At 38.1% G+C, this 24858-nt stretch overlaps 1 long non-coding RNA gene across 2 annotated transcripts in view; it reads right to left on the bottom strand.

Moving 5' to 3' along the window:
• Positions 1 to 549: 549 nt before the first annotated feature.
• The window catches only part of LOC108350985 (uncharacterized), a 45128-nt gene continuing 20819 nt past the window's right edge, over positions 550 to 24858 (bottom strand). Inside the window, exons 4-6 of one of the 2 annotated variants that reach the window (XR_015620255.1) lie at positions 19242 to 19376; positions 13576 to 13662; positions 550 to 1011 (exon numbers count right to left, since the gene is read on the bottom strand). This is a non-coding gene — a long non-coding RNA (uncharacterized LOC108350985). Of the gene's footprint in view, positions 1012 to 13575; positions 13663 to 18782; positions 19377 to 24858 lie in introns of those variants that run through there. The other variant, XR_015620254.1, reaches the window with a different exon arrangement.

Raw genomic sequence — 24858 nt, 5'->3', positions numbered from 1 at the left:
CAAATAAGTTTCAGCAGTTTCCACCTGTGTCTATTCTCCTCCAACACCTCCTCTACATGTATTTTCAAATTCCCAGAGACCTGACATTGTCAGCCTTTCATTTACTCATTAAGCACAAAGGCATACCAGCAAAGGCTTTGTCTTTTATCTCAGGTAAAACATACTTGAGCCAACAGGCATCCAGATACATATATAGTAGTAGAGAAGATGATGTGGTAAGGATTCCTTGGCCCTTTATAAAACCCTGCTGATCTCATATAAGCCATAGGACCATGAAATATATGCCATTGAAACTAGATCTAAAGCCAGATATCAAACAGAGGCTTCACATGTAACTTCGTTTTAAAAATATTTCTTTTCCCTTCTCTCTCTCTCTGTCTCTCTCTCTCTCTCTCTCTCTCTCTCTCTCTCTCTCTCTCTCTCTTTCTCCCCACCCCTTTAGGAGAGACACACACGAAGACAAACACACACACACACACACACACACACACACACACACACGCACGCACGCACACACGACTTTACAAATTTCCTTTAAAAAATAGAAGTCAAGCTGTAGAAAATAATTTTAATCAACACCATGCTAGTGTGGGCTGAGGGTGAAATAGGATATTAATGCTTTTATCTCTGCTGGGGACATGGATGACTTTGCCACTGATTCTATTCAAAGTCGCACCCCAGGTGTGTTCCCATAGCATTTCTGCATTAAACAGTGGCGAGACTAGGTCTAACATCTTTTATTATCTCGGCAAAGCTGCACACACTGTGTAGTGAGGCCATAATAAAAAGATCCAATACCCCATTAGCACAGCTAAATATTTGACTTCTAAAATCAAGTGGAAAATGAAACGCGACACCTGGAGTGGAGCTGGTGAGGGGCTGTGATGTCGGAGACTGGACTTTGCTTCTTCAGTGTTTCATATCTCTGCAGTTTACAAAGGCTTTTGGGAGCATCTTTTCATTGAACTGCCATGACAGCTGTGCAATGCAGACATTATTCAATCCTACTTGCTGTGGGGGACAGAAAATTGGAAAAGTGAGGTGACTTGTCCAGACGACTGACCCTTAAACTCATACAGCCTAACTCTTCATCAGATCTGGTCCATAAGTGCTAGGTATAGTACCCTTTACGCCACATTGTTTCCTTCCTCTTTTTCAACACGCCACCACTGGATTGAGAATGTCCTAAGCAGAAAATGTGATTTCAGATTTTCCATGAAGGAGGTTATCTTCTTGTTTTCCCGTTTCCTTTCTTTCCTTTTGACATCCTTCTACCCATCCTCCTGCTCTCACAGACCAGTGTGCAACTCTCACAGCCTCTTTATTCCCCAGTTACTTGTGATGAAAGGAAGGGATGATTAACACATGCAATGTCCACATGATCATGCATCATCATATGCCGCCAAATGTTTATGCATAGGAAAAAAACTAGAGAAACTGAAGATGCAAGAATCTAAAAGTGTAATAGAGATGAAAGAGATGTAGGGTCTGGAAATGACCTGGAAAATGACATCAGAACTTGATTTCAAGTAAGAAACAGTCACCAGGAAGCAGAAATGATGATAAAGCTGGAGCGAATTCCCCCATGGAAACGACAACACAAGAAGATGCTCAGAGAATTTCCAGGATACCCTTGCATTCACTGAGAGTGTTTCAGTATTATTAAAGGACCCTGGCAGTGAATTAGTAACAAAGAAGATGATGCCACATATTTCCAGGTAGTAAGTGTGGGTAAGTGTAGGACTACTCAAAATCTACTGGTTAAGCACACAAACTAGCTCTTTTAAAGCTACAGGTTCTCATGCCTCAAGTCTGAGATAGAGCACAATAATTTTCTCTTTTTAATAAGATCTCAAGTGATGGGCTAGAACACAACTCTAAACCACATCTGAATGACAAGATTTAGATTTATGCGGTCCAGTGTTGTTACTTGTTGAGTGTTAAATAATTAAAAATATTGGCTTGGCTCAAACTGACACAGAGAGCATGAAATAAGTAATTCATTTGGCAGATCTAGATTAAAAACATGAATAATATTATTGGTAATAGTGACACATTCTATGCTAAAATGATTGTATTCACATATTGTGCTAAAACAATGGATATCAAGATAAAGTTGCATTGGATATTATAGAAAACATAAATCACCTAATGATTATATATTAACCTGGAGCATCTCATCCAGGTGAAGGACAGTCCAGCTTGTTTAAATCACAATGGCAAACATAGCAATAGAAGAATCCATGGACTAGAAGAGATTAAAGACTCTGAAATGGATGGGGGTATAAAAATGACACAAAGGAAATTAATCATAATTAATTCCACTTACATTTTACATTATGAAGTGTGGGTCAAAAATGTGAGAATTACTTATACAGTCTTTATCATCTTTCTACCAGCCTGTACAGCCCTGGACCTAGTCTCCCTGCTATGGTTAATTTGCCCACTGTTCTGTCAGTACCTTTATATATTGGCTTCCTCTTCTGATAAGATCTCCTACCTACTAATATTATTTACCTAGTTCATCAGAAAGTGCTGATTCACCCATGGCAGAGGCTGTTAATTTTGGAATTATCAGATAAGCTGGGGACCAAACTATAATTGGTTCTAATCTAAATACCTGACCTCAGGTAGCCTTTATGTGTATTAAATGCACTAAGAAGGAGTGGAGAGTTAATCTAATGCTTGTTTTGCAAATAGTTAAACTAAAGATCAAAGACAGGATATTTAGTTCAGGTAACAAAATAATCAAAGTTTCTTGGTCCTCATAGGTCCTCACTCTCTCCTTTGCACCCAGTATGAATATCATTTGTGTGGATCCACTGTAGTATTTATTCTTCAAGGACATTTGTATTTAGAAAAATGGAAAAAGGCCTCCCATGATCAAGATGTCATATATGCAAGGAATGCCTGAATTCCCAGATGGTTTCTTCTTAGTTCTCCTTACAACAGGCTAGGTCAAGTGACATCTGATTTATCAGGGCTTTTTATGGGCTGAGTCAGAATGCCCTTTGGTTTTCTCCTGTGATCTCCAAGGAATTACCCTAATTGTATTTACCTAAAGGATTTTAACAGATGACCCAGGCAGTCTTGGTGACACACCAGCAACTCTTTACCTTGAAGAAGTATCCTTTACTCTCCTTTGTAAATTCATCTGTTAAAATTGGAAGCAAAATGTTTAGAGGATTATCCATTACTCTAATTTACCCAAACAACCCTCCTTGGTGGGAGGACAGATTTATAAAATGTTGTTTTATGGCTTTTAACAAATGAGAAAATGTTTCAAAACTAATGTTAGAAGAAATAGTTTGGCCTGTGCTTCATCAATTCGGTGTTACAGGATTCCAGACCTAGAAAAGACCTTATGAGTCACGATGCTTAATATCTTCCTTCTACAGATGAGAGTGACTTAAAAATAGAGCTCTCACTTCAAAGTAAAATAGCCATAGTTCAATCTTAAACAAATATGAGTAGGCATAGATTTAGGGTATGGTCAGTTCCATATTCCAATTCTAACTCTATAATAAACCTTTCATTGCCACATGAAAACAATGTCATAGTTCATCACACTTTAAAAATGCATTGGTGCAAATGTGTTATATAGGGCAGTTTACAGCAAAGCAGGGAGATTTCAATTATAAGCTCTATGTGTTGCATGATAGCATCCTTAGCTTTTGAATTGGTCGGGGCAAGAAATATGCGAACATACCCCAAAAGATTTTACATGATAGTCAATATGACATTAGGTAAGACAACAGCAGGGAATGAATGGCTAGCAAGGGGGTTAAGGATAGCCCAAGATTATTTTTCTCTTGATTTACAGCATTCCAACTTGTCTACAATTATTAAGTTCTAGTGTCATATTTGGTATAATATTTAGCATGACTTCTTTCTGGGAACTTTAGCTAACAGGTTGATATGGCATCATAGTGGGTTGAGTTGCTCAAATGCCACAAATGTGCCATCACGTCGACATAGGCCCGATTTGAGACAATGTCAGTCTTCAGAGTTTCCCCACTAACCATACATGCCAAGATGAGCGAAGCAGTGCTCTTCCCCACTTAGGGCTTATCACTCAGAACTCATGAGCATCACTGGGCTGAGTTCTGTGAATTCTACCTTGTCTCCTTAAATGAGTTGCGATCTTGGAACCTGAGAAGACTTTTGTCTTTTTCCATTGCCACTGATGAATCCTCTACTACCTTTATTGTATCATAATATAAACCGCAAGGCTAGACAGACACCTGCAGCAGTTTAAAGCACCCGCTGCTCCAGGCTTGGATTCTCAGCACTTACACCAGACAGCTCACAACTATCTGTACCTTCAGTTCCAGGAGATCCGACCCCCTCATCTGGGCATTGCAGGCACTGCATGTGTGTGGTACACACCAACAATCAAGCACACACATTTACATAAATAAAACATATAGGTAATTATTAACTTCATTTTACTACCCTTATTCTAGGCATTTCTTTATTTGAATAAGTATTTATAGTATTTTACAAATTTAACAGACCCATGTATGAAATGTTGTAGGGCTTTAAATATTTCATTTTCACAGGTAGCACAGGTGAGATGGGGTTTGCTTTTTTATTTTCTCAGACATTTGTTATTTTAAAGGAATCCTAGTAGGTGCATTAACTCAGTAAAAAGAAATATGTGACCCTAAATGCAATATTTGTATTTTACTTAAAATAAATATATTTGAAAACTTGTTTCAATTTGTAATCAATCATTCTATTTTCACACAAGGCTTTTGAAATCTGGTGTGTATTTCATAGCTCTGAGTACATCTATTTCAGTGTGCCAAAGTCATAATGGCTGGGGTAACTGTGTGAGACAGTACTGCTCCAAACCAAAATCTGTATGGAACTTTGTAGCAACTAGAAACATAAGTGGGTTGGGAGAACTGATTAGCTAAAGGGCCCAACTCATAGAAGACCTAATGTCACCCACCCACTGTCCCATCAAGTAAAACAAGCTATAGAATGACAACTTCTTCCCTAGTAGAGCATCTGTCTCAATCCCAAATCAGAAAGTAAACACAAGGCCCATTCAGTAAACAGAGCCACTCTGCCCTTGAACATGTTCCCATGGGCCTTCTCACACCCCCTAGAACACATATGACCAGAGAGTGTGTGCTGAGGGAACAATTACTTTGATAACAGGCAAAAGCAGGGGAAAGGAGCTGGGCCTCTGCCTCCTGCCCAGGGTTCTTCACACCAAGCCTTGCTGTCATGCAAATGGATTTATTTTTCAGGAACTAGAATAGTGTAACAATTGCATCAAGGACATGCTGGCAGGGTGCAGATGCTGAGGCACTGATTACTATTTAAATTTCTATGTGAGTAGGTGTCCAGTGGGCACAGTTGGAGCTCATTGTGTTGGGATCTGAACTTACCTGCAGTAGAGATGCTGGATGCCATTTACGCAGCAGAGGACAGGCACCTGCTACTCTGCTTCCTTTTAAACAAGCATATGTTTGAGGATGTGCCTGAGCCTCTCAGGGTTCCTAACTTTCCTCCTAAGCAACCTCATGTCGGAACTTGGAAATTGTACCTCTGAAAACCTGTCTCCTCCATCTTTGTGTGTTTATATTCTCCTCATTCCTGACACCCAATCAGGAGAAACACTTAGAAGTGAATTTACTTAGACTACCTTTCCTGGCCTTCCTTGTGTGTCTACGGATTCCTTCTTCTTCCTCTACATGGGGCAGAGCTGAGTTTTAAGCCTGAATCTACTTCCTGACTTTTTCCCTGCTCACAGAAAGATTGTGTTCCAGGAAAGCTAACTCTTAGATTTAAAAGAATAAAAAAGCTGAGCTGAGAGTTGTCATTTTAAAAACTTTGCCACATCTTCTCTCTGTCTCTCTGTCTCTGTCTCTGTCTCTGTCTCTGTCTCTGTCTCTGTCTCTCTCTCTCTCTCTCTGTGTGTGTGTGTGTGTGTGTGTGTGTGTGTGTGTGTGTGTACATGTGTGTACAGTGAGCCTGTAGGAACCACAGAACTTGCAGGAATCAGTTTTCACCCGTCTACCATGTGGGTTTCAGGTACAGAATTGAAGTGATCATACCTCTCAGACCTCAGATACCCCTCAGACCTTGAGATTAACATTTTGTACCATATAAAGTAAGATTTCCTTCTTACACTTCTCAATTTGTGATATTTTTTTCAACTGAGAAAAGTTTTGCAACGAATTAATAAATTGGGCTTGTCAATCAGATATTGATAAAAAAACAAAAATATGTTCAAAATAATTCTTTGATATGGATGGATTTTAGCATTTAATAAAACAAAAACAGTTGTGTATACTAATAAAATGAACAGAGAATAGAGAATTGAATCATGGATCTATATTTGAAACTGCAGGACAGAACTGTTGCAGTAAAAATAAAAAAATAATGTATCCGCAATTACCAGTATCCGCACATCTCCACTGCATGCGGATCCAGGGATCCATGCTCTCTGACTGTCTCTCTGCCAGCAGCTTTCTCACACTGTCCCCTTGGCTGGCTGTTATCCGCCAAAATGGCAGTTGCACCATGCCACGCTAGCCCCAAGGCATTCTATAGCTGCCTTCTCCAGGCTGTACCTCCATCCACGGAGAACTTTGCTCACTTCCTCTATAGCCCAGTAAAATCAAAATTCTAGAAGTTTATAATTTTTCAATCAGATGTATATGTTAAATTCTCAATCCACAATACATCCACACAATAAATTCAGAGACAGAAACCACCCACCTAGACAAGATAAAATTGACCTAGTCCACCTGGATCTGGATCATCCTTCTCTGTGATCTCCATCCTTGATTGCTTTTTTTCCCCACTCCTCCTCCTCTCTCGTCTTAGACTTTTCCCTGCCAACCCTGCCTTCACATCCAGTGATAGGCTTCACCTTGTCCTGGACCTGCCTTGCTGCACGATGATGTCATCCTAAATAAAACATCAACAACAAGAATGACACTTTGCATAATAGTACAGAGCAGCAGAACTACATCTAAGGCCATTTTAGAAATTCTTAGAAATTCTGTCCTAGTTCCATGAACCAATTCCTTTAGTGCTTATTTATGGAATTCAAGTCAGCACTTCCAGTAGCATTTTTAATATCAAACATCCTAACACAATACAATCCAAAGACATCCTAACATAATATTAATGTGCTGAGGAATGGCAGTAGGAAAATGCTGAAAGTATTAATTCTTCCATTAATTAATCCATTTTCCTTCTGTAAAAGCAAAAAATGTTTTATGTCAGTTAAAAGAGCAATTGATGACACAGAGTAGTTTCAAATGTGAGCCCTGATGTTCTAGCAGAGCTCACTAGGATTGGATCACAGTGTGTCAGCATCCTCCGTGTATAGAGTACAGCTTGTGTTTTCAGAGCAAAAGCTGCAATGAAGTCACGAGATGTATCAGAAGTTAACAATGAAGAACTACCTCAGATTAATAGCACTTGATTTTGAATGAATTTTGGTCATTGCCCATCCAGAAATCTTTAATCATTGCCAGATTTTTCACAGTTCCCACATAGGTGACCCAATGGTTAAGAAAATAAGCTCTCAGAGAGTTTCCCAGACATTTGTATACCATTTCACAATCTTTTGCTTTTTACATTAGCAATGTCTTATTCTAAGTCTTTCTGCTTTATAAATTTAAATGTTTACTTTTATGTAAAGTAATCAAATCCTTGAGAAATGAGCATATGTATGTGTATTCTGTCCTACTATAATCGTAATATTCTGAGTACTTAAAATAGATGTGTGTATGAAACGATCACTGTGTACCTGCTAAAACTAAGTGGGCTACTCCTAGTGACATTTCATTTAATTTAAAACCTTTCTTCTATGGCATCACAGTCATTAGCTAGACCCTGCAATGAAGGCAGAGAAAAGCAGGCTTCCTCCCAAGTGGGGTTAACAGAGATTTTATTGCAAAGCTATAAAGGTTATAGGTCAAAGTTGCTATTTTAAGACCAAAGCCATGTTGTTTTCTAATTGCTTTAGACAATAGTTTATGCTCGATAAGTTCAAATTTGAGAAGGTATAGAATCCGAGTTGTGAACTTTGCACTCTGCCAGTTTATGTAAAGGTTAGGTTTGATCCTTTCCAACCTACTTCCTGTCTTCAAATGGAGGAAATATGTCTCCTCTTGCTGAGGGAAGATTTGCTTGTTCCTTTAAATTCATTTTATTTCTGTTTTTGTGATGAACTTGCAGGTGGAATGGAATGGGGTTAAGGTATGTGTGCAGGATATGTGTCATGTGCATTCTTTGTCTCTGTCTCATCTCTGTCTCTCCCTTCCTTCACCCCATGCATGTGTGTATGAGTGTATGAGTGAATGTGTGTGTGTGTGTGTGTGTGTGTGTTTGTGTGTGTGTGTGTGTGTGTTTATGTGTGAAGGCTCAAATGATAGTGTGCATGTGTAGATTAGAGAAAAAAATGAGTATCAGTCCTCAACTCTTTCAGAGACGACACCTTTGCTATTTTCTGCTGCATGGGCCAGAATAACTGGTCCAAGAACTTCATATTTCAGTCTTCCATTTCATCATAGGGACATGGGAAATGTTTCTGAGTCTGGCTTCATTTGTGTTCTGGGGATTCAATGAGATCTTCGTACTTGCATGACAAATACTTTACTCACTGAGGCATCTCCACTAATGAAGTAGTTTCCTTTCATTACAATCTTCAAAACCAGGTGTTCACTTATACTTATACAGATTTAATTAAAAGTTAACAATAACAGCATTTACCATTATTATTGTTACTATTATTATTATTATTATTATTATTACTATTATTATTATTGGTGGTGGTGGTGGTTTTGTGGAACTCCTAAAAGAGGAAGTGAAGGCTGGTTTTAATGTTTTTGCCTAGAGCTAATGAGATGGCTCAGTGGTTAAGAGCACTGACTGCTCTTCGAGAGGTCCTGAGTTCAAATCCCACAGTCACATGGTGACTCACAACCGTCTGTAATTAGATTTGATGCTCTCTTCTGGTGTGTCTGAAGATAGCAACAGTTTACTCATATAACTAATTAATGTTTTTGCCTGTTCTTGGGACCTTTTTCTTCATACTAGATGGTCTCATCTAGCATTATTATGAGGGGAGATGCCTAGTCTCACTGCAACTTGATATGTCATACTTGGTTCACATCTCTGGGAGATCGGCCTTTTCCTTGAGGGAAATGGAGGAAGAGTGGATGGGGAGAGAGCAGTTGGAAAAAGACTGGGAGGAGAGCAGGGAAGGGGAAACATGGTAGGTACCTAATACATGAGAGAATAAATTAATACAAATAAAAATGGCCTTATCATTCTTCACTGCGTTAATCATTTTTGGTGGTAAGACAAAATACTGTAAGTGCAAGCAATTGGTAGAGGGAAGGGATTGTTTAATCCCAGTTTATAGTTCATCAGAAGAGAAAGTTGAGGCAGGAACCCAAGGCGAAAGTGAAGCAGAAGCCCTGGAAGAGTGATGAGTATTATCTTGCTTCCTCAGGCTGATTCCTTATACTATTCAGGACCATCTTGCCCAGGGATAGTATACCTACAGTGGCTAGATCCCAAATTACTCATCAACCCCAACAATATTCCACAGACTTGCCTATAAGTGATTTGATGGAACCATTTTCCCAATTGTGGAGCTAGAATCTCAGAACTCATATCAAGTGACATAAAACCACCTGTAACTGTTTTCAGGGGCTCTAACATGCTTTTCTGATCACCTCATGCACCGCCACGCATGTAATGCACAAACTGACCATCACACACATACAAGCATAAATAAAAATGAACTCTAAAAATTTCTATAGATTCCTCATCACATTGGCTATATTCCTTGTCCTCAGTAGCCTCTTAGGGTTATTGACTACAATATTTCAGAGCACAGATGTAGAACCTACCTCTATTTTATGTTTCTTTCATGGTAAAATTGTAACTTTAGTCATGAACGTTAAACTGTAACTTATAAAATTTAACATATTTATTTGTGTATAACCATGTGGTGTAGTATTGTGTCTGTGTTTTGTGTGTATAAGGGTATGTGTGCCCATGTTTGTGTATGCAGAGAGCAGAGGAATGCACAGGGTCATGCAGACAGTAAACGACAAGTCTGGTCCATGAACTCAGAAGTGTCAATTTCCTGAACATACTTCTTCTCAGAGTCCTAAGAAAACTTTCCAACTTCACCTAGTCTTTAAAGTAGTTAGATTTAAAGACTAACTTATTAAATTTATTCTTTTTAAATATGCATTGTATTGCATACCCAATGATTTGCATTATTAGTTAGTGTCCATCTTTTCTTAAGTCAAGACAGGAGGAGTTGAGGTTATGGGAAATGCTGAACTAATTAGCTCCATGCAGGTTTACTTAGAAGGCTCATGTTAGCAGCTAACATCAGATAACTTATTTGTAATAATTACTTTTCTTCCTCTGGTAAGTATAATTTTCTTTTCTGGGGTTCAACAAGGTAAAACTTTCCCCACACCAAGGCTTGACTATTGTATTCAGCCTTTGATGCAGTTGATTCCCATGCTGGGCTTCCTGCTTTGTTTGGTTCCTCTCCTCCCCTCCCTCTCAGGCTTCAGTTTGTGTGGAAGTGCTGATCTACATAGGAACTGCCTCCTCCCCAGTTTTTCCTCCTTTGAATATTTTCTCTTGTCAAGGTGAAGACAATAATAACAGTTTGCTTTCTGAAGCTCTTTTATCCTGATCCACTTCTGAAGGCCATGAACACATTGAGTTTCAAGCCTTGTGGAAATAAAGTGTACACATTACAAATTGACACAATATGAAAGGTCAGACACTCAGGGCCCTTGAAGCATGACAATTCCCTAACTAGTCCCACAAACAGCTATAATTAATGGTCTCAACAGAGAGTCAAGTCTCTTGATAAAGGTAGTACAGCTTTTGTTAGAGAATAGGATGTCTATTTAGGTATTCACAATTCTATGTGAGTATGAGCATCCCACACAGATCTGTTGGGTTCAAAACAGTAACAGTCCAAGAGCTTGTACCGCTGCTGTAATTATTTAGACAATCAAAGCACTCTCATCTATTCAGAAACTCATATCTCTCTTCTTTCTACCCATGGCTAACTGTATTCCTTTTAAAATATCTGCAAAGACTATGTACCTGACAGAGAATAAGAAGCAAATTAAATTCTACTATCTTTTGTAAAGCACTGTTTAAATAACTCACCTCTTTTTACCTGAAAATCTGGAAGTTTCTTATCCATACCATCCAGCACATACAACATATATGTATCATTTGCCTTGCTGGGTCCCTTCAATGGTATTTGGGTTTTTGTATGGGGGAAATCTCCTTGCAACTCTGTACTTCTATCCTCTTCTGTCAGGACAGCCCTGCTGGGCTCTTCTCATCTCTCAGATTCTGGCTCAATAGCATCTTCTCAAACCATCTTGTTTTCTCCACCTCCTCATTTTTATTACATTTTTCCTGTGTTGTGACCTTTTTCATGCCTTCACTATGTGCCATTTGTTTTGTGGTGTTTACCTGCAAAATCACTTACTGTCTTATCGTTCCTCATAAGGTGTTTAGCCATTACATAGGACATTTAAGGTAGGTAGGTGCAGGAGAGAACTGTGAACAAATACTTATCCCTTTGCTTAAAAGAACCTTTGGGGATTTTCTCAATAATCTCTGTTACTATGATTAACTATGATTAGGATCAAATTGTTTCATTTTGTTTTTTCATCACCCATACTAGAAATAATCAGCTTATAGGATAGAGTCTATCTATGCTCCTGGCTGGATGACCAACCTGACTGGTTGGACAAAACCATTGCTCACTTGGTCAGATAGATAAAAGGCTATGGTTGGGATATCTTAAATATCCAATTTTCATTTAACTTTATGGCATTGTTTACATTCTAACACCATCTTTTTAGTTTTGATAGTTATTGGCAATTTCTTATAGCTGTAGATGTGATGTAATGAAAACTATAAAATGGAAACAAATAAAATTTTTTAATATGCCTTAGTCCTAATTTAAGACTTAAGCTTGGTTTCTTGGTATAAGGATTGAGCTCATTTTAAATCAAAAGAGCACAAACTCAAGGAGAAGAGAAAATAGTAAAGGAGAAAAATACTACTGTTTAAAAAATAAAAAGACCTGTTTGGACAAGAGTATGCATTAATTGCCAAATAATCTATAGTCTGTCTGTTCGAATGCATGTGTCTCACTTGGGTTTCAGCTCCTGTGTTTAAACTCTTGTTAATAACTCTTTAAGAAAACAGTTAGGGAAGATTCTGAATCTCCAAGACACTGCCTTTTCACAGACATAACAGTGACTGACGTGTAATATCTATCAGTAGAATATATATATATGTATATATATATATATATACATACATAAGTTTAGCCCCTGATAAGTGTAGAGTTTCAAAATCTTATCTATCTGTGTAACCAGAATTTTGAAACAATAAGATACCTGGATTCTATTTCTTCTTCTTCCAGTAATGAGTAAGGCCACATCAAGATCTTCAAAGGGTCACATTTAAAATTAGAATACTGGAGTCAATGATAAAACTTTAAAGTGTTACTTATAGAAGACACCAGAGACCTGGAAGGAGAAAGCCTCAGGACTCAAATTAAGGAACCTTAGATAAAATGCCCAACAATGGAGAGATAGAACTTGTAGAGTCCACCTCCAATAGAAAGACAAGGCATCAAGTGAAGGGATGGGGTTGCCATTCCACAGTCAAAAACTCTGACCCAGAATTTTTCCTGCTTAAAAGAATTACAGGGACAAAAGTGGAGAGGAGATTGAGGAAAAGGCAGTCCAGTGACCAGCCCAACTTGTGATCCATCTCAAGGACAAGCTCCAAAGCCTGTCACTATTGCTGATGCTATGGTAATGCTGATGCAAACAGGAGCCTAGCATTGCTGTCCTCTAAGAGGCCCAATAAGCAGCTAACTGAAACAGATGCAGGTATTTTCACCCAACCAATGCACTGAGGTCAGAGACCCCTGTGGTTGAATTAAGGAAAGGCTGAAAGAAGCTGAGGAGGAGGGCAACCCCATAGGAAGACCAGCAGTCTCAACTAACCTGGAACTCTGAGATCTCTCAGACACTGAGCCAACAACCAGTTACAGGAGCTGGTTCGAGGCCCCTAACATATATACAGCAGAGGATTTCCTGGTCCTACCCTTGAAAGACTTGGGGCCCCAAGGAATTGGGAGATCTGGTTGAGGGGTAGGGTGGGGTGTTGGGGACATCCTCTTGGAGACAGCAAGGAGGAGGAATGGGATGAGGAACTGTGGGAGAGTGGACCAGGAAGGGGAAAACTATTGGAGTGTAAAAAAATAATATTAATTTAAAAAATTTAAAATGTTTCTTATATAACTTATAAGAGGCCCTATGTGGATGCTAGGATTGGAAATTGGATTCCTTACCATAGCTATAAACACTGAATCACGTTTCTAATCCTCTACATTTTCATTTTAAAACTCACCTCTATTGAAGTGTAAAATATACAGTCTTAGTTAGGGTCTTATTGCTGTGAACAGACACTATCACCAATGTAAATTTTATAAAGGACATTTAATTGGGGATGACTTACAGGTTCAGAGGTTTAGTCCATTATCATCAAGGCATGGCAGCATTCAGGCAGGCCTGGTGCAGGAGGAGCTGAGTTCTACATCTTCAACTGAAAGAAGCCAGGAACAGACTGAGCATCCTAGGAGGAGCTAGGAGGTTGGTCTCCAATCCAAGCCCACCCCACAGTGACACATTTCTTCCAACAACGCCTCAACTTCCAATAGTGCCATTCCCTGGGCCAAGCATATGCAAACCATCACATACACTAATAACTTATTTTAAGTCTATAATTTCATCAGGATTTTTGAAAAATATATGCATCCACAAAATTATCTTGATAATCAGTACATACAGATTTTCCTTTACTCTCAAGAAATCACTTGTAAACTTTCAAAATAAATCTCCCAACTTTATTCCCTGTAACTTCTTACTGGGCTCTTCTTTGAGTAGTTGACTTTTTCCTGGCTCTTTTGTTGACAGATCTAAGTGGCATGTTGTCCTCTGTGCTTGCTTGTTTTATAACATAAAGCAGGAAAATCTACCCACAACTATGAAAGTCTGTAGTTTGCTCCAGACATCTTATTGCATAGCTTTGTATGTCTTCCAACTGTGAGCTTATGTTCTCTAACTTGTTCTCGTTTAAATTACCATTGGTTGCTGGAGGTTGTTTTCATTTCATAGGTATTTGAAAATTATATTTTGATTTCTGCAGAAAAAAATGTTTGCATCTTATGTTTCATGATCATGGTTCACATCTTCATTTAGCCACACCTTAAAAAAATTCTTTCAGCAAAATGTTCTAGCATTAGGGACTCCAAATGCGCTATTGTTTGTTTTGATTTCTCCTTTTTCTTTGATTGAAAATAGATCATTTTTCTTATAAAACATAACTTGGTAATATTTTCCTCTTACTTTACTAATCTCAGTTCCTTCTGAACACCCTTCCCTTCTGGATCCTCTCAATTTTTGTTTCTCCTTAGAAAAGAATGGGATTCTAAGAGATAATGAAGCATAATTAATTAATTAATTAAAATCCAATAATATAAAAAGTATTATATTAAAGTTAGACATGGCACCCAAGAGGAGGAAAAAATGCCAAGAGCAACTAAAAGAAAAAAAAAGTCTCACTCATTCTCATGGTCATGAATCCCATAAAATACTAAGCCAATGCCTATAATATATACACGGAGGACCTGGTGCAGAGACAGGTAAGTTCTGTGTTTGTGGCTTCAGTCTCTATGACCTCACATGGACCTTGCTCCACTGATTCAAAGGGTCTTGTTTTACTGGTGTCCTCCATCCCCTCTGGCTTCACAGTCTTTCTTCCTCCTCTTCCATGGTCCCTGAGCTCTGAAGGGAGAAATTTAATGGAAACCTCCAAATTAAGTTTTCTCTCTATGTAACATCTAGATTAGGGTTTCTTCATGTGTTCTCATCTGCTGGTGGAGAATATTTTTCAGATTATGACTGAATAAGGCACTGATCTATTTATGAGTATAGCAGAATATCATTAAGAGTCATTTTATTATAACATTTTAAAACTTTTTTTGGGAAGTGTTTGCTTTTACCCTAGGGTTATGGTTCATGGTTATATAACCAGTGTCAGGTACGGGCTTCATTTTGTCAAGTAGGCCTTAAGTTAAATCAGATATGTTTTGCTTATACACACAAGTTCTATGTGCCATTGCTATAGCATATCTTGCAGGCAAGAGAGATCATAGGGCAAAGTTTTTGGCTGAGCTGTTGTTTATATTTTAATTTTGGTAGCATGCAGAGTACCTTCCCATACTAAAGACACTAGAAGATAGTGGCCAGATGTAGGCACCAGCTGGAGTTCTCCATGCTCAATGAGTTGTGTACGTTCTCAACAACAAGGTTCAACTGTTAGTTTTCAGAGTGACCCATTGATAATATATTTTAATTTTCAACTTCAAATTATGCTCTATTGATCCTTTTGGTATTATCTATCACAATGACCACATATGTCAGTTATGATCCTTTGTTATAGATTTTTGCAGGGAAGAATTTATACATTAATAATCACAAACTCTGGAGTTTTGCTTGTTACTTAATTTCTAATGTGTGTTTGAATTGTTGGTTGGTTTTGTCTAATTACAGAGCACATATTTCCAGTAAGGTAGCAAGCACAAACTTTTTATTTCTGGTACTATGAGGAATACATTCAGTCTTTTATCATTTGTACTTATAACTGCAGGAATTAGTAGATATTCTTTATCCTATTATTACATTTCTTTCTTTAACCCTAGTTTTTATAATGGTTAGAAGTTGAATTTCTTCAGATAATTTTCATCATTGATTTAAATAATTACATGAACTTTTTGTTAACCCATTATAAAGTGAGTTATCTCGATCGATTATGCATATGTATGTATGTGCACAATTGTATTATGTGCATATCTGTGTAGATGTATTTGCATGTTTGTGGAGGCCAGATGTAGATGCCGCATGTCTTCCTTGACAGCTTTTGAAGCCATATACTGAATCAAAGTCTACCTTGAACACAGAGCTTGTTAAATTGGCTAGATATTTATGTATGTGGAGAGGTTGGGTTATGAACCCCTATATTTTGATTGTTCTTTATTGCTGGAGTGATCTCCACAGTCTCTACACCAATGCATTGACAGCTTTTTCACATATAATCAAGAAGGTCTTATCTTTACCTCTGGTTCCTGGGATGGAATTTAAAGAATTCATTTCATTGAACCACTGATTTCAAATTCCTTAACACCAAGTTGTTCCTGTTATAATAGCTTTGTATTGACTTAATATCAGCAGGATATGAAATGACCCCTACTTTGTTTAATCTTCTGTTAAACCTAGATAGAATTTTATCATATGTTCCTTATCATTCCAAATACTACATTTGTATTTTATTGATTTTCTTAATCCTTTTCGGTTTAATATATATTATAGTTAACTTTTATTTTTCCTACTGATGTCAGATCTTATTTGCTCATCTTTATTCTAGTTTGTATATAGAAATTAAATCATAGGCTAAGACCTTTATTCTTTTTATCATAGGACTATAGTGCATTATATTGTTCTCAGGACTTGTTCACCTCCATCCCACAATTGTGCATGTGTCTTAGTCTTCATTTTCCTGAAAATGGTTGTGAATTCTTAAGTTGTTTACAACTGTATTGTAATTTTTAGTGACGTTGATATATAATAAGGGTTGTTTTCTAAAGCAAGGCAGAAAGGTAAGACAAACCAACAAGGAGAAAGAACATGGAAGCCTTCATTTTCCACTAAATACTTCCCATTCAAGTAAGGTATTTTGCATCTTGTTTAAATACCTTCAAATATGTGAGGAATTTTAAAGTATTTAAAAGTTTTTCTCTTGCTTGTGTTTTCATCAGAGAATTATATTTAACATATTTAAGTTGATTTCATTTCTTTGACAGTTTTGAATGTGGTATTACTTCCTTAACACCTTATTTTTACTTGAAAATAGCATGTGCCCCTTGTTATCCTGTGCTCCAAAGTTGTCAATTAGTTTAAGACTGTTGATAATGTATTTTTCATTCTTGAATTTTTTTCATGTCTAAATCAATTTGTTTTAATGATTACTAAAAGAAGATAAAGTCTAACTCTATAAGTACATACTTTAATTTCTCATATGTTGAAAACACAAATAACTGATTATTTTTTTTAATTTCTGTTCCTTTACCCTGTACCCCACATTGTCATTTTTGCACATATTATCAGTTTACTTTTGTCCCACAATGCACCACAGCCTATTTAACATTTTCTTTCTTTCTTTCTTTCTTTCTTTCTTTCTTCCTTTCTTTTCCTTCCTTCCTTCCTTCTTCCCTCCCTCCCTCCTTCCTTTCTTTCTTTCTTTCTTTCTTTATTTATTTATTTCTTTATTTCTTATTTATTTATTTGCAAGGCATGGTCTTCTGTAGTTCAGGTTGGCTTTTACTGGCAATATAGAAATATCTTCCTTCTTATCAGTTAATCTTCCCTCTTTAGAATCTTCTGCTTGTTTTGTCCATGTTATTAGAATTTTCCTTGGCAGTGATTAACACTGTTTTCATTTCACATTTCTTTTAATATTTGTGGCTTCCATTTACATATTTTTAAATTTCCTATTTATACTTTTGTTTTTTTATTTTACTTTGTAGAGTGAGCATGTCAAGTGTATTTTCAATAGCAATTTCTACTCCTTTGAATTAAAATTTCATTCTCCATTTAACACATCTCATTCTCTTTATTCCCTTTTTCTGTTTGTAATCATAGTTTTTGGCTGATTTAGATAAGTGATAATTCCAAAAATATTGTACACTATACTATATTACAGAAGTTAGACATTATGATTTTGTTGTTTGATTGTTTCTGAGAGAATCTCACAGAACTTTGGCAGGCCTCAAATTTACTATGGAGCTGAGGTTGTTCTTTTAAACTCCTGATCTTCCTGCCTCCACCACCTTTTTGCTAAGATATAGGTGTGTTTCGTATATTGTTCATTTTTATCACTGGATGGTGAGCATTATATATATATATATATGTATATATATATATTTATATACACACACACACACATACATATACATATTCCCTCTGGCATACATTATCATACTTAAAATTTAGGTTTTTTTGATTTAAAATAAATTGTTATGACTGGCCCAGAGTGATATTTATTAAGGGAACATTTAGTATATACTCTTCCAGCAACACCATTATCAGGATTTGGCCTATTTTCTTAAAGATTAGTTAATGAAGCATGTATCACCCTTGTTCCTATAAGACTACCAAATAATTAAAGCCCTCTCCTTATCAGGTCCTTTCATTGGTCCTCCTAGTCTGTGTCATCTCAGCAGATACAGGACATATTCACTAAACAGGGCATACATTGCATTCAGATCCCCAGAGACTGCTTTCCTTGTTTCTCCTCTCTTTGTGGTTCTGAGCTCTGAGAATTCTAGCCATCTTGGCTTTCTTTTTCTTTTTTTTCTATTTTCGGAGCTGGGGACCAAACCCAGGGCCTTGCACTTGCTAGGCAAGCGCTCTACCACTGAGCTAAATCCCCAACCCCAGCCATCTTGGCTTTCTTAACCTATGGTCTCTTCTTGCTTCGTTTTATGAATGTTCCAGCACACAGTTTTGTCCCGCTCCTTGTTTTACATGGTGTAAATTGATTCTAGCAGAAAACACAGGCAGGCATTGTGCTAAGTTCACGGTCTACACCACATGTTGTTCAAAATCTTGTCTCCAATTTGTTTTTTATTTGTTCAGGTTTCTAGTTATACAAGCTAACTCCTAATACCATAAATCCTTCTTGGGTGGATTTGAAAGTTGTAAATGTATATTTTAAAGGTATAATATCATATCAGCCTTCTTGAAGATTTTTTTAAATCCATGTGAATATTTCCCTAGAACATTAACATTGACATTCATCTCTGCTTTTAACGAGCATAGAGACAAGTTCATTTCCAAAACCAAATGCCATTGATATTTTTATCGTTGAAAACTTTAATCTTTAATCTTTTTTACAGTCTAGTTGTTATACCCACCCCACCCCACCCCACCCCGTTCTCCTCTCTGACAGGTCCCATTCTTCCTCCCATGTCTGCAAGAGGATGTGCCCAGACCCCCACATTCTCTGACACCCCGACAGACCTCCCCATTCCCTGGGACCTCAAGTCTCTCAAGGGTTAGGTGCACCTTCTCGCACGGAGGTTAAATCAGGCAGTCCTCTGCTGTATGTGTGCCTTGGACCAGGTAGTGTGTGCTGCCTGGTTGGTGGCTCAGTTTCTGAGAGATCTCGGGGGTCCAGGTTTGTTGAGACTGCTGGTCTTTCTATAGGGCACCCAAAAGGAGATGCATGAGAGGAGCCTGGCATGGCTGCCCACTGAGATGCTCAAAAAGCAGCTGACTGAGACAAAAGCAGATATACCCAACCAACACTCTGAAGTCAGTATCCCCTGCAGTTGAATTAAGGAAAGGCTTGAAGAAAACATTAAAAAAAAAAAGTGAGTTATCATTTCCCAGAGTCATGATATAGAATCAGTAAAAATAAATCACAAAATTTTTACTAGTTTCATTCTTTGAGTTTTATCGAATGATCTCGAGCACACACTTTACCATCAACAGTGGGCTGCTGTCTACTTGTCCTATTTTTCAGAATTCTATGTAGAAGGTAGACATCTTGCTTTGTTATAGAAAATGGGGGAAGTACTATTTGATACTTATAGATTCAGAAGGGGGATGAGATATCACCTCGAATTCTATACCTAAGAGTGATACAATCACAATCCAATGGATGATTTCAATTCAAAGTTCATGCAGATCGCCCTCATTAAGCTCAATTGGTCACAAAACAAAATCAAAATTTTCTAGGCAGTAGTCCTGCACACTTTTATCTCAGCACTCAGAAAGCAGAAACAGACAGATCTCTATTAGTTCGAGGCCAAACTGGTGTACAGAATGAGTACTAGGACAGCCAAGGCTACACAGAGAAACCGTATCTCAAAAACAAAAACCTAAAGTCACGAATCTGGGAAAGGAAACAGCATATGTTTGGGGTGAGTATTAGAAATGGTGGGGATGAGGTGGGCACTCCTGAGGCTGCAGAGCGGAAGAGACCACCAACACTGCTCACCCCTGCCCAGATCCCTGGCCCAAGAGGAAACTGTATAAGGCCTCTGGGCTCCCGTGGGGGAGGGCCCAGGAGCGGCAGGACCCCTGTGCCTGAGACACCACCAGAACCAGAAGGAAACAGACCGGATAAACAGTTCTCTGCACCTAAATCCCGTGGGAGGGAGAGCTGAACCTTCAGAGAGGCAGACAAGCCTGGGAAACCAGAAGAGACTGGTCTCTGCACACACATCTCGGACGCCAGAGGAAAAAGCCAAAGACCATCTGGAACCCTGGTGCACTGAAGCTCCCGGAAACAGCGGCACAGGTCTTCCTGGTTGCTGCCACTGCAGAGAGCCCGTGGGTAGCACCCCACGAGCGAACTTGAGCCTCGGGACCACAGGTAAGACCAACTTTTCTGCTGCAAGAAAGCTGCCTGGTGAACTCAAGACACAGGCTCACAGGAACAGCTGAAGACCTGTAGAGAGGAAAAACCACACGCCCGAAAGCAGAACACTCTGTCCCCATAACTGACTGAAAGAGAGGAAAACAGGTCTACAGCACTCCTGACACACAGGCTTATAGGACAGTCTAGCCACTGTCAGAAATAGCAGAACAAAGTAACACTAGAGATAATCTGATAGCGAGAGGCAAGCGCAGGAACCCAAGCAACAGAAACCAAGACTACATGGCACCATCGGAGCCCAATTCTCCCATCAAAACAAACATGGAATATCCAAACACACCAGAAAAGCAAGATCTAGTTCCAAAATCATTTTTGATCATGATGCTGGAGGACTTCAAGAAAGACGTGAAGAACACCCTTAGAGAACAAGTAGAAGCCTACAGAGAGGAATCGCAAAAATGCCTGAAAGAATCGCAAAAATCCCTGAAAGAATTCCAGGAAAACATAAATAAACAAGTAGAAGCCCATAGAGAGGAGACACAAAAATCCCTGAAAGAATTCCAGGAAAACATAAATAAACAAGTAGAAGCCCATAGAGAGGAGACACAAAAATCCCTGAAAGAATTCCAGGAAAACACAATCAAACAGTTGAAGGAATTAAAAATGGAAATAGAAGCAATCAAGAAAGAACACATGGAAACAACCCTGGATATAGAAAACCAAAAGAAGAGACAAGGAGCTGTAGATACAAGCTTCACCAACAGAATACAAGAGATGGAAGAGAGAATCTCAGGAGCAAAAGATTCCATAGTAATCATTGACTCAACTGTCAAAGATAATGTAAAGCGGAAAAAGCTACTGGTCCAAAACATATAGGAAATCCAGGACTCAATGAGAAGATCAAACCTAAGGATAATAGGTATAGAAGAGAGTGAAGACTCCCAGCTCAAAGGACCAGTAAATATCTTCAACAAAATCATAGAAGAAAACTTCCCTAACCTAAAAAAAGAGATACCCATAGACATACAAGAAGCCTACAGAACTCCAAATAGATTGGACCAGAAAAGAAACACCTCCCGTCACATAATTGTCAAAACACCAAACTCACAAAATAAAGAAAGAATATTAAAAGCAGTAAGGGAAAAAGGTCAAGTAACATATAAAGGGAGACCTATCAGAATCACACCAGACTTCTCGCCAGAAACTATGAAGGCCAGAAGATCCTGGACTGATGTTATACAGACCCTAAGAGAACACAAATGCCAGCCCAGGTTACTGTATCCAGCAAAACTCTCAATTAACATTGATGGAGAAACCAAGATATTCCATGACAAAACCAAATTTACACAATATCTTTCCACAAATCCAGCACTACAAAGGATAATAAATGGTAAAGCCCAACATAAGGAGGCAAGCTATACCCTAGAAGAAGCAAGAAACTAATCGTCTTGGCAACAAAACAAAGAGAATGAAAGCACACAAACATAAGCTCACATCCAAATATGAATATAACGGGAAGCAATATTCACTATTCCTTAATATCTCTCAATATCAATGGCCTCAACTCTCCAATAAAAAGACATAGATTAACAAACTGGATACACAACGAGGACCCTGCATTCTGCTGCCTACAGGAAACACACCTCAGAGAAAAAGACAGACACTACCTCAGAGTGAAAGGCTGGAAAACAACTTTCCAAGCAAATGGTCAGAAGAAGCAAGCTGGAGTAGCCATTCTAATATCAAATAAAATCAATTTCCAACTAAAACTCATCAAAAAAGATAAGGAAGGACACTTCATATTCATCAAAGGAAAAATCCACCAAGATGAACTCTCAATCCTAAATATCTATGCCCCAAATACAAGGGCACCTACATACGTAAAAGAAACCTTACTAAAACTCAAAGCACACATTGCACCTCACACAATAATAGTGGGAGATTTCAACACACCACTCTCATCAATGGACAGATCATGGAAACAGAAATTAAACAGTGATGTCGACAGACTAAGAGAAGTCATGAGCCAAATGGACTTATAGAACATTCTATTCTAAAGCAAAAGGATATACCTTCTTCTCAGCTCCTCATGGTACTTTCTCCAAAATTGACCATATAATTGGTCAAAAAACGGGCCTCAACTGGTACAGAAAGATAGAAATAATCCCATGCGTGCTATCGGACCACCACGGCCTAAAACTGGTCTTCAATAACAATAAGGGAAGAATGCCCACATATACGTGGAAATTGAACAATGCTCTACTCAATGATAACCTGGTCAAGGAAGAAATAAAGAAAGAAATTTAAAACTTTTTAGAATTTAATGAAAATGAAGATACAACATACCCAAACTTATGGGACACAATGAAAGCTGTGCTAAGAGGAAAACTCATAGCGCTGAGTGCCTGCAGAAAGAAACAGGAAAGAGCATATGTCAGCAGCTTGACAGCACACCTAAAAGCTCTAGAACAAAAAGAAGCAAATACACCCAGGAGGAGTAGAAGGCAGGAAATAATCAAACTCAGAGCTGAAATCAACCAAGTAGAAACAAAAAGGACCATAGAAAGAATCAACAGAACCAAAAGTTGGTTCTTTGAGAAAATCAACAAGATAGATAAACCCTTAGCCAGACTAACGAGAGGACACAGAGAGTGCATCCAAATTAACAAAATCAGAAATGAAAAGGGAGACATAACAACAGATTCAGAGGAAATTCAAAAAATCATCAGATCTTACTATAAAAACCTATATTCAACAAAACTTGAAAATCTTCAGGAAATGGACAATTTCCTAGACAGATACCAGGTATCGAAGTTAAATCAGGAACAGATAAACCAGTTAAACAACCCCATAACTCCTAAGGAAATAGAAGAAGTCATTCAAGGTCTCCCAACCAAAAAGAGCCCAGGTCCAGACGGGTTTAGTGCAGAATTCTATCAAACCTTCATAGAAGACCTCATACCAATATTATCCAAACTATTCCACAAAATTGAAACAGATGGAGCACTACCGAATTCCTTCTACGAAGCCACAATTACTCTTATACCTAAACCACACAAAGACACAACAAAGAGAACTTCAGACCAATTTCCCTTATGAATATCGATGCAAAAATACTCAATAAAATTCTGGCAAACCAAATTCAAGAGCACATCAAAACAATCATCCACTATGATCAAGTAGGCTTCATCCCAGGCATGCAGGGATGGTTTAATATATGGAAAACCATCAACGTGATCCATTATATAAACAAACTGAAAGAACAGAACCACATGATCATTTCATTAGATGCTGAGAAAGCATTTGACAAAATTCAACACCCCTTCATGATAAAAGTCCTGGAAAGAATAGGAATTCAAGGCCCATACCTAAACATAGTAAAAGCCATATACAGCAAACCAGTTGCTAACATTAAACTAAATGGAGAGAAACTTGAAGCAATCCCACTAAAATCAGGGACTAGACAAGGCTGCCCACTCTCTCCCTACTTATTCAATATAGTTCTTGAAGTTCTAGCCAGAGCAATCAGACAACAAAAGGAGATCAAGGGGATACAGATAGGAAAAGAAGAGGTCAAAATATCACTATTTGCAGATGACATGATAGTATATTTAAGTGATCCCAAAAGTTCCACCAGTGAACTACTAAAGCTGATAAACAACTTCAGCAAAGTGGCTGGGTATAAAATTAACTCAAATAAATCAGTTGCCTTCCTCTATACAAAAGAGAAACAAGCCGAGAAAGAAATTAGGGAAACGACACCCTTCATAATAGACCCAAATAATATAAAGTACCTCGGTGTGACTTTAACCAAGCAAGTAAAAGATCTGTACAATAAGAACTTCAAGACACTGAGGAAAGAAATTGAAGAAGATCTCAGAAGATGGAAAGATCTCCCAAGCTCATGGATTGGCAGGATTAATAGAGTAAAAATGGCCATTTTACCAAAAGCAGTCTACAGATTCAATGCAATCCCCATCAAAATACCAATCCAATTTTTCAAAGAGTTAGACAGAACAATTTGCAAATTGATCTGGAATAACAAAAAACCCAGGATAGCTAAAGCTATCCTCAACAATAAAAGGACTTCAGGGGGAATCACTATCCCTGAACTCAAGCAGTATTACAGAGCAATAGTGATAAAAACTGCATGGTATTGGTACAGAGACAGACAGATAGACCAATGGAATAGAATTGAAGACCCAGAAATGAACCCACACACCTATGGTCACTTGATTTTTGACAAAGGAGCCAAAACCATCCAATGAAAAAAGATAGCATTTTCAGCAAATGGTGCTG

Source organism: Rattus norvegicus, chromosome 5 (assembly GCF_021556685.1).
Source record: "Rattus norvegicus strain SHRSP/BbbUtx chromosome 5, alternate assembly SHRSP_T2T, whole genome shotgun sequence".
NCBI lineage: Eukaryota > Metazoa > Chordata > Mammalia > Rodentia > Muridae > Rattus > Rattus norvegicus.
Note: the sequence above shows the minus strand (reverse complement) of the source record. Positions and strands in the feature narration are given on the sequence as shown.